This window comes from Diadema setosum, chromosome 2 (assembly GCF_964275005.1).
Source record: "Diadema setosum chromosome 2, eeDiaSeto1, whole genome shotgun sequence".
NCBI classification, from domain to species: Eukaryota; Metazoa; Echinodermata; class Echinoidea; order Diadematoida; family Diadematidae; genus Diadema; species Diadema setosum.
Genome location: NC_092686.1, coordinates 13416746 through 13428983, shown reverse-complemented (window position 1 = coordinate 13428983; position 12238 = coordinate 13416746).

Sequence of the window (12238 nt, the reverse complement as noted above, 5' to 3'; positions counted from 1 at the left end):
TGAATTTTGAGTGAAAATGTTCATTTCACTCATTTTGGAGTGACCTCAGGGATCACTCGAAGATTTTGGAGTGATCCCTGAGGTCACTCTAAAACGAGTGAAAATGAAAATTTTCACTCCAAAGTCACTCTAAATTCACTCTTTTTTGTATTCACTCCGTTAATTCACTCGATTTTTTTAGAGAGTAGTTATAGCTCTTGGGAAATGACTGTTACCGGAAATTGCTCAGGTTAATAGGCTTCTTGTTCGGATCCAGTCCTCTTTCTTTCATTTATTGCTTTGTTGTTTGTCTTCTGTTCATTTGCAGTTAGATAGAAACATTTTTAAAGGTGGAAATCCATTTAAGAGAAAATTCAGTATTTCTAATCTTTTGGCGATTGCAGATCAGTGATGGCAAGTTTTTGTTTTTTTTTTTTTGTTTTTTTTTTTATTGTTCCATACTCCACATTTCAGCAAATACATAAAACATAAACATCACAATACAAAAGCATGGATGAATTGTCAAGTACAGCTTATAAGACAATAAAAAACATGTGAAGCATGAGGAATCTACATAGAAGCATTGCTTGTAGGGTGTAGATTCCCAGATGCGGATGTGAGATTATTTCTTACTTGTGATTTGTGAATTGGAGCAATATAAACGTCAAAAAGTAAAAAAAAAACAAAACAAAACAAAACAAAACAAAAAAAACAAAAAAACAAAAAAACAATGTCCGCGGCACAAGACTTGAGAGTTGCGTGATCACCCGAGCGAGGTACAAATCAGATGCAGTGTATAGCAGAGATACCAAGTGTACAAAAGGAAGTTCAGGAGATAATACAGAAATCACGAGCGAGGCACATGTTACATAATCAATAATGTCAGTAATGTGAAGTATGAACAGAGAATGTCGAGGAGGATTGAAGAATAGCTATATATAGATATGAATTCAGAAAAACTAGTTTAAGTTTATGCTTACAATGAATAAAGAGACTAAGATTGGATTATTTCTCTATCCATCTCATTCCAAAATTTTGGTCCTGTAGTGGTTATTGTTTTTAAAGCAGATACGGTCCGTACAGGAGAAAGTTGAAAAGAATCTTCAACGCGATACGGAGTCAGTCGTGATATACTTACAGGTGTAGTAACCGTTTCCTGAACGAAAGGGCCAAGCATGATGAGCGCCATCACTATATTGAACATGACTGTAATTTTTCTTTTCAAAAAATGACGCCCCCACCCCCCCCCCCCCCACACACACATAAACACACACACAGACACAGTCACACACATCTACACCCGTCATGAGATCAGAAGAAATTGTTCAAAGAATGCTGACTGCAACACTGATGTGATTTAGTGAACAATACAGATGATCAAAGTTTAGGAAACCTGCCTTTCAGCATTGTGCCATACGTGGCGTCTGGTTTCAGGGCGACAAAAAGCAAATTGTTCCCATTCTCCCGTCACCGAACTTATTCTACTTCGTTATTACGCTTCAGCTCAGGCAACCCCAAAACAGCTTCAGTCGATCTGTATACACGAAAACTTCACGATTGTATCAAGAGCTTTTGGGCCTTTGTTCTCCCAGAGAGGTGTTGACCGCGCTTTTTATCAGTCATGTCAGGTAAGACATTGTAAGAGTCATAGTAATGTTGCTATCATTTAATAACAGTATAAGAAAAAGAATAATGAGAAATGTATTCTGTTATAGTGACAGGGGAATATCGCAACTTCATCCCATATTGCCAGCATGCGTGATAATATTTATAGGCATATCAGCTTTGTGTGTACGTGTCTGTCTTTGTGTGTGACTATAACTTCTGTCGGCAATTTACAGACTAGCGGAGAGAAATATTATGATACTGACCAAAAAAAAAAAAAAAAAACATAACAAAAACATAAAAAAAACAAGTAAACAAACAAACAAACAAGGACAATATCCAGTCAAATCTTTGGGTCTGTCCATGCATTATAATTATAACGTACTGCTGTGAAATGGTTTAGGCCTGTATAGATACTATTGGCCGTTAGCCTGCACGCAAATTATATTTCAGAGTAGCGCTAGTATAAGCCCCGTAATTCATGTTCTCTTAGAAAATTCTTGATGTTAGCAATAATAGCCTAATGTAGATAGTTCCAATATCAGCTGTTTTTTATGTGGGACTAGTTTCCCATTTTCTTCAAAATGCTTTCCCATCGCTTTTCAGAAAGGATGAAAGATGATTCTGTGCAGACTTTACGTCATGTAGGCCTACTTCCTCTTTATTGAGGTGTAAACTGGAAACTTAAAGTCAGCTGAGAATAATTGCAACGATGCAATAATCTATTATTACACATAATAGGTTTGTTTTCTGGCATTTCTCCTTCAGTGTTAATCATACTTTAATTTACCTTATATTTTGCTATATATGTTTGATTCATTTCCTGGGTTACACAGTTTCTAAGCATTCAGCTCCACTGAGGGAGGGGTCAGACACGTCGGTACCGGGCACCACTGTTCCAAATCCTGAACCAAACAGTGGGCGGGCACAATATTCAATCCGGAACCCATCTAAACTTTATATTCCAGAGGGGGTAGACATCGTTATCGTAAGAAACTGTTACCCTTTTTATTTCTACTAATAGCATAGGTGAATAAAGGTTACACTGAAAAAAAAAAGAAAGCAGAGACTTTTTTCCATAAGTACATATTTTTCATAGATTTTGATAAAAATCATTATGTCATATCAAAGGTTTTTAATTCACTATCAACCTGGTTGGTTGACACTAAGAAAGATTTTATGCATGAATGAACACATTTGTTCTTGTCATTAAAGGCACAAAAGTAAATATTGCAGAAATTGAGAGTTTGTCATTCATTGCAAATGCCCTTCAAGATAGCAATGATTTTAAAGTCCGTGTACAGTAGTGTTTGATTGGAATGAGAGACATGAATGAAGACACCAAAATAATTTTAGTTCCATCTTCTCTTATAGTCAAGCAAAAACAAAGTGGGAAACTAAAGGAGAAAATAAAAATTGTTGACTCAAACTTCAAATGACATCCATGGGGAAATCCGTAAAGGTGAAATAATGTAAAGAATATCTTTATTATATTCTTTTAATTTAGGAATTTTAAAAAATTAATGAGACAAATTCAAGAACAGAATATCATTTTCAATTTTCTTGATTTGAAATGATAGTTCCGTTTCTAACATATTCAATATTGCTTTTTTTTAAATGTCATTTTAATTTGTGTTTGACAGAAGATTCTTAATTTTTCTCCATTATTTCTTGCCTTTCTCGAATATATCTTTGGGGGCTACAAAGATAACAGAGATCATAGGTTGATCTTCACAAATTGATTCGTATTAGATTGTGTTGAATTTGTGCTATGTTCTCATTGTTTTATGGAAGAACACTACGCATGTATGACAACTTGTTCTTTTGTGCAATTTTTACTTTTCTGGGGAAGAGAAAAACAAATATGTTCACCCATGCGTAGAGTTTCCCTTTTTATTGAACTACCAGGTTATCACCTTGAATATGGTATATAAAACATTAATATTTAGCGATATATTTTATGGGAAATATGAACCTGAAGAAGTGTTTACTTTGTTCTTATATATCCCTATGAATGATATGAACAAAAATATCATTTTGTCAAGTTATTAATAAAAAAAAACTATTACCTGTGATCTGTTGAAGACATTTTCAGATCAATCTCCAGGTTAGTTATTTTTCTCTCCACTAAAAGCCTATAGATTGCAGAAGGCGTATATTAGCATAATGTCATTTTTTTTTAATTCTAATAAAACTCATGTAATATGCTATGCTGACATTTCTGCATACGGATCATCAATTGAAATGTACATGCATATGTGTAAAATTTGTTACAATATTTGAATTCCACCTGGGAAGTCAATGCCTGATGGTCGTAATTTCTATACTAATGAGACACTATAATATTATATGAACCATAACGAGGTTACCCCTCAACGTTTTAAACTGTATCTGATACCATGCAGTCAAGTCTTGTTTTACTGCTGATAAATTACCACTTATACTTTCAACCTGATGATCACAAATTTATCCTTTTAAACGTCGCATCAAAGCAATATATCAAAATATTATGACATCAATAGTTTCTCTTGAAACTGTCTCTGATCGAATTGACCATTCTGATATTTTCGCTTGTATTCGTTTCATTGTAGACCACACCTGACGGGAAGCCTGTCAAAGGGCCATCAGTAAAAGGGCAAAAACGTTGCAATGCTTGTATCACATGCATCCTTTGCTTCTGCCCATTCAGCCCGCCATCAACCCTCTATGACGATGAATATTTCAAGTATCACGTCTCTAGATGGAATGCCTCTTCTTGTGACAAAACGCAGAAGAATGAATGGGGTAAATTTCAGATAAAGAAAAAAATGAAAGTGCAATATAAGATTTATAGTATATACAGTGTACGTATGACGATTCTAAATTCAATTTAGTCCAATTAAATTCGATTTTATTGCCATTTCTGGAAATTTGTTTTGTTTCCATGCACACACGTTACAAAGATACATACATATACAAAGCAATATGTACACGTATAACCTACGTGCGTAGACGTGATAGACATAAAAGAGATGATAATTTTATAGACTACCATTTCAATACATGGGCGTAAATCCCGGGGGGATGGGGGGATATATCCCCCCCCCCCCTGAAATGGAGGAGGGGGGGATGGCCTGTACAATCATCCCCCCCCCCCCCCCTGAATTTTGAGGAAAAAAATGGAGGAAGCAGAAATGTGATTGTAACAATTTTTACATAATTATTGCATGACGTTTGTACGCCGGCCTTCAGACAGGTAACATAGCTGAACAGTATTCTATCTTGTAGGAAAATGTATACATGATTTTCTCAAGAGCTCGCTCGCTTCGCTCGCTCGCGAAGAAAGTAACATCGACATACAGTCACTGTAAGGTATGGCTCAGACGTTGACAACGTCAAATAGTATAGGCCTACATGTAGACATGCTATGACGCGAGTAACTGGGGACCATCTGCAAAATATGTACGAAAACAAACAAACAAACAAACAAACAAACAAACAAACAAACAATAACAAAAACTATATCGTCATAATTGAACCCCCTCCATTTCCTGAATCATTCCTGAGAAACGACAGTGACTGATTACCCGCCCCTTTGGAAGTGTTTAGGCAGACAAATCATTTATCCCCCAAGCAATTCCCGAGATGAGGACAAATCTCGAACTTTCTTAATGGAAAATTGTCCAAATATCCCCAGAACTATGCACCAGATCGTTGTATTGCAATCATAAGCATGCAAAAGCTCCGCTATACAGGATCCCTTTCGATAAACTTTGTACACTTTTGACATTGACGTATATATCCCTAATTCATCAAAGAGTGTGCAGCAGATCTTTCACTTAACAAAAGCACCCTCATATGCAGAGGCGTCGATCGGGGGGGGGGGGGATGGTTCTCCCATAAAAGTGGGACAAACAAAAGCGAAAAATATAGCTACAAACGGCAGTTTTTGGAGTGTAAAATATCAAAATTTTAAAGCTCGCTCGCTCCGTTCGCTCGCATTCAACCATAATGCCATTCTCCTGATGTTGCTGCCAGTGACTGACAGCAGTTTTCGGCCGGTGCGCCCCCCCCCCCCCCTCAATTTCCAAAGCGAAAAATATAGCTACGAACGGCAGTTTTGGGACTGTAAAATGTGAAAATTTTGAAGCTCGCTCGCATTCAATCATTATGCCATTCTCCTGATGTTGCTGCCAGTGATTGACAGCAGTTGCGCCCGGTGCGCCCCCCTTAATTTCCAAAGCGAAAAATATAGCTACGAACAGTAGTTTTGGGACTGTAAAATGTGAAAATTTTGAAGCTCGCTCGCTTCGCTCGCTCGCATTTAATCATTATGCCATTCTCGTGATGTTGCTGCCAGTAATTGCCAGCAGTTTTCGCCCGGTGCGCTCCCCTTTATTTCCAAAGTGAAATAATACAGCCACAAACGGCAGTCTTTGGACTGTAAAATGTCAAAATTTTCAAGCTCGCTCGCTCCGCTCGCTCGCATTTAACCGCTATGCCATTCTCCTGATGTTGCTGCCAGTGATTGCCAGCAGTTGCGCCCGGTGCGGCTCCCCTTAATTTTCAAAGCGAAAAAGTATAGCTACAAACGGCAGTTTTTAGACTGTAAAATGTCAGAATTTTCAAGCTCGCTCGCTCCGCTCTCTCGCATTTAATCGCTATGCCATTCTCCTGATGTTGCTGCCAGTGATTGACAGCAGTTGCGCCCGGTGCGGTCCCCCTTGATTTCCAAAGCGAAAAATATAACTACGAACGGTAGTTTTTGGACTGTAAAATGTGAAAATTTTCAAGCTCACTCGCTTCGCTCGCTCGCATTTATTCGTTATGCTATTCTCCTGATGTTGCTGCCAGTAATTGCCAGCAGTTTTGCCCGGTGTGTCCCCCTTAATTTCCAAAGCGAAAAAATACAGCCACAAACGGCAGTCTTTGGACTGTAAAATGTCAAAACTTTCAAGCTCGCTCGCTCCGCTCGCTCGCATTTGACCGCTATGCCATTCTCCTGATGTTGCTGCCAGTGATTGACAGCAGTTGCGCCCGGCGCGGCTCCCCTTAATTTCCAAAGCGAAAAAGTATAGCGACAAGCGGCAGTTTTTAGACTGTAGAATGTCAAAATTTTCAAGCTCGCTCGCATTTAATCGCTATCAAATAGCGGCCATTCTCCTGATGTTGCTGCCAGTGATTGACAGCAGTTGCACCCGGTGTGCCCCCCTTAATTTCCAAAGCGAAAATATAGCTACAAATGGCAGTTTTTGGACTGTAAAATGTCAAAATTTTCAATGCAAAAAGATTTATACCCCCCCCTTTTGCTTCGCTCCCTCACATAACCGCTCCTCCTATATGTCAAATCCTGTCTACGCCGGTGATAGGCCCCATTATTTAATAGGTCTTCACAGTGATGTCGCACAGGCGGAGCAAGAGCTGAAATATCACGATTTAGTCTTTCAATAATATATTGTGAATACTTCATTTTCTTATTTTTCTTTTAAGAAAAGAAAATAAAATTTTCACCAAAAGTGTGCACCAGATCGCTGAATTTCAGGTCTGAAAATGCAAAATCTTCCTCGTGTGGGAGAGGGATACCCCCCCTACACACCCTCCCCCCGTTCGGTCGCTCCGCTCCCTCTCACAGATATTCAAAAAAAAAAATGTATTCATACTTTTAAGGTCTGATTTTCCGCCGAAAGTCATCTGACAAGCAAAAAAAAAAAAACAAAAAGAACAAAAAGTCTTCATATTTTTGCTGCCACTTTCCTCCCACTTTATATTTCATGCAAAAGAGTGGGACATCCGGTCCCTGGAAAGTGTGTGTGTGTGTGTGTGGGGGGGGGGGGCACCAAACTTCTCCCCCCCCCCCCCCCCGGTCCGGTTATGGGCTTGTAATCGTGGTGATGGTGACCATCCCCCCCAATCCTCAGTACGGATTTACGCCGTTGTTTCAATATCATTATCAAAACACATAGAATTAAAAGAAAAATTAATCTGTATGAGCTAACATTATTTTGGGTGTGATGTGCATATTCGGGTGTGTAAATGTGTATCAAACCGATGATAACTAACAGTGTTTTGAACAAATGAATGAATGCATTTTTATGTCTAAATGAATAATTGTAAAAAAAAAAAATCCTGTAAATTATGCGTTTTTATAACATTGATGACGATTAAAACTCTTTCCCATTATTAATTGAAAATGATTTTTGGCTGTTTCGACCTGGATTCACAACACAGGTATCTTTTTCCTCTCTTTTATTAATGGTTGACGAACACAAATCTTTCATAATTGTCATTTTTTTTTTTCGTTATTCAGTGAAAGAGAAACCATGTGTCGTGTGCATCAAATCATAATCTTGGTACTCTTGCCTAATAAACTATCAACAATCATGACTCTGTATTGGAGTGTAGGGTATATACATAGCTTATAATGGCAACCAAAAAAGTTATCTTTTATAATAATTATGTGTAACGCAGGTGCAAATCTTGCACATTACTGATAAGAGAGTCATTCCATGGTATAATTCACAATAAATTTTACCACGATATGTCTTACTCATTTTGATATCATTATGTTGTCAGGTTTTTATATCTGTATCATTCTCCTTCATTTTAAGTGGCCATTCTAGTTTTCCTTATACTCTCTTATTGTTAGTATCACTATGGAGTTCCTTCGGACTCGGGGAAAGGGACCAGAAGCGTAAGCACTAAAAAGGAGTCAATTGACTAAACCACCGGGACCATGTGAATTTATACCACATTAGTTGACAAGCAAAAAAACAAAACAAAGAACAAAACAAAACAAAACAAAAACAAAACAAAAACAAAAACAAAAACAAAAACAAAATAAAGAGTCTTCTCTCTGTGTACGCGGGTGTATATAGATATTATGTATGTTAAAATGTTTGTATGTATGTAGGCCTATATACATTGATGTGGGTATGCATGATTTGTATGATTATGTGCGTGTGTGTGCATGGATGTGTGTGTATGTGTGTGCGTCTTTTTGTTTGCGTGTTGTTTTTTCGAGCCCACCAGAGGTGAGAGGACAGTAAGGAATCACCTGCGACACCTGTCCGTTCGTCGTCCGTCCGTATACGCTACAAAAAAAAAAAAAAAAAAAAAAAAACTTGAATAAGTCTGTACCCAGGGCTTCATTTTCAATCAAACTTGGAGTGAAGGGCGGTTATACAAAGTTTTCAGGTGTTACCAAATACGGAGGTCACCTCAAGGTCTAAGGTCACAGGCAGGGGTCCATGTTAAGTTTTTTTATGGTGCATTTCTATTATTCAAATTCAAATCCAAATTCAAATCCAAATTCAAACTTTATTTTCACTTTTTTATGAATCATAACACCATATACACACAGACTCACACATATACAATGTACAAATACAGACAACCCTCACGCACACACATGTGCGAACCCACACCCCATCCATCCACTCCTCTCTTCTTCACGCGCACCCCACACACACATTCACACACAAAAACGGACACAATGTGCTAGCGCACATACACACTTCCTCGAGTGACTTTTTTGTATGGCTTGTTTGCATGGATGTAGCCATGTAAGTTTTGTTGGTATTCCAATGCCTACGTCAAGAATGATATTACCCACTAAATGTGCTTTGTGGGCAGGCGACAATTTGTGCCGTCAGCCCTCAAAGTGTCGCCAGGCGACAAATTGTGTAGGGGCGATAAATTGTGCCGTCAGCTTCCTGCACATAATAGTGTCGCCCCTGAAACGGGCGACAATGTCCAGGGGCGACAATTTGTGCCGCAACACACGTGGAAAAATTGCAACAGTGCAATAATCATACCCAGACTTTTTATATCATAAAACCAAGCATAACTGTAATTTACCCACATATTATTTTGTTGTTTTATTTCTCTCCCCATCTGGATTGCACGTAGTTTCTGAGCATTCAGATCAGCCGGGACCGGGGCCCACCACAGTTCCAACTCCGGTTGAGACAAGCAGTGGACGGGGGCAATATTCAGTCCGGAGCCCATCTAAACTGTACATTCCGGAAGGGGTAGACGTTACTATAGTAAGAAATTATCACTCTTTAATGCATAGAATTCATACTATTCTTACTTTGACTGAAGGATGCAAAGTCATGAGGTTAGAAGCATTAGTATTGATATTGATTCATTACTTTATTTCCTATATTTTGAAGAATATGAAGAACATATTTTCTGTTGTTTTGTTGTCGTTTTGTTTGTCTTGTCCTTTGTGTGTGTATGTGTGTTTGTGTTTGTGTTTTTTTTTTTTTGCTTTGTTTGTTTCTTTGTTTGTTTTTGACTCCTGAAATACAATCCTGTCACCTGCAACTGATTGACAAATTGCCCTACATCGACGTAAATAAGCACTGAATTGATCAGTGTTTTAGTAGTAGCCATGATAAAAAATCATGGGCGTACATACTCGAGCAGGATTCGAACCCACGACCTCCTGATCACCGGACAGGCGTCATCTCCACTAGACCACCGAGCTTTCGCCCGACAGCAAGCGTTGGTTCTAATCCTTATAGCATGCAGCGGGTACTGCTTTGTTATTCAAATTTATGAAGTTCTTCCGTCGAGATGTTTTCATTGCAACTGATTGACAAATTGCCCTACATCGACGTAAATAAGCACTGAATTGATCCTGCTCGAGTATGTACGCCCATGATTTTTTATCATGGCTACTACTAAAACACTACTACTAAAACAAAAAGTCGCACACACTGATTTTGCGTGAGGACTGAAAACAAGTGAAATGGGTCAACCTAGCCGATCTTGACTTTTTCATATAGTCTGAAAGAGCAAGTCTTCCTTTTACATTATGTAATTTTGGGATCATAAAACGGGCGGAAAAGTGTTGTTGTTGTTTGGGGTTTTTTTTTGAGCAGTTTATCTCGAACATTTTTGGTAGAATAGTGTGATTAGCTGTGTCTTTAGAGTCCCTTTTTCATTTCTGAAAAACCTTGGACACACTCTTCACTTTCAACTCTAATAACTTTTGGAAGCATAGTGCTACTGCTTTGAAAGTTAGCATTAATTATGGACAGAATGTGTTAATGAGGCATGCCTAATTTCAGTTTAATCTGATAATCCCTTCATTGTTGTTACTCGGGTGGTTTACTTCCTGTTTTTTGTCCCATTCATCGCACAACCAGCACGGTTTGGTAAAGATTAAACGCTTGAATAGACATTGTACTTCAGAGCCTCTTTTCTCAGTTCACACTTTCCTGAGTTTGTGCTTTCTTTCCAATATTTAGATAGAGGTTAGGAGAGTCCATTTGATTTGAGTTATACATCACTTTAAAGCATGAAGTCTGCTCTTTCAGAATATGGTCTTAACTAAAAATTCATGTCTGGCGACTTTTTGTTTGTTTTGTGGTGCAAGGTCACATTTGGTCAAGCTGTCACAGAGAAATGTGGATTGTTGTAAAGCATGTCATGAGTCTGATTCTTCTAAGTTTAGCACTTGGATGATCGAATGGGGTTTTCTGGAATGAGTTATAGTTTCGTATCCTAAAATTGTATTTGGATCAGTATTTTCAAAGTTATTATTGTGGAGGGTCCCGATGTATTTTTTTTTTTCGGGGGGGGGGGAATACGGTATATATATTATATTGCAAATAGAATCATAGGTACTGAACAACCCTATCGTAAATATAATTTGTATAAAGACATTCTTGCAAGATTACTACGTCATGAAAAAAAAAGAGAAGGCCTATCCGGATAAGATATTTCTTTTTAAACATGACGTGAATAAGACTTGCGAAATAATAAATACTGCCATTGATAAAAGATAATGAAAACCCCCATATGACAAAAAATAAATAACAGACCCTGTGTTGATAGCCGATGCAATTAATCATTATTTTTTTATGATCAGACATGCTTTGGAATTCCACTTTTCATGTATAACAATATATCGATTATGTGATTTGATGTACAGTGTTGTGTATGTGTTTGTGTGTGTGGGGGGGGGGGAATACACCCTACAAGCATTGCTTTTTTAGCATTCCTCTCCAGTTCCATCATTTCCATACACTTACACTATATTTTGCAAACTAAGGAGATGTATACAAAATCATTACCTTTATTATGCGTTGCAATGTAATCTTCAATCAAACATTTACTTCTTTCATGTTTCTGGAAATTGAAAAGATGAATGAATGAAAACTGCATACATTTTAGATCATTCTTTGACGTTCTTCCTAGCAAATACTCAGAGCATAATGTATTTACGCATCAGATATAGACTATCAGCGTAGTGTTATATTCAGTTAAAAACAACAACTCATGTAATATGTTATTTTTGCCAGAAGTATGATCAATATTTCTATTGATCATCAACTTCACTGAAAGAAAACGTCATACACTGAATGTCTTATGGAATTGGGTTTGAATGTGAATTTGAAAGACCGTGCTTCGTCAACTCTTTATCTAGGCTGTAAACGTGAGACTCCATGTACACAGTTCTGGAAATGGCATAACGAATAGAAAATGATAAATATCAAACTCAAAAGCTTTATAGCCTACTCAATAAAATATCTTCTAAGTTGAATAGAGCATGACTTGTGCGAAATGGGCCTCGTTCAACAAACTCGTACGTGATTATGTGTGACAGTGAGCACTTCACAACCTCTTTATAATTTGCTTTGTCAATGTTATACAGACATTCCAT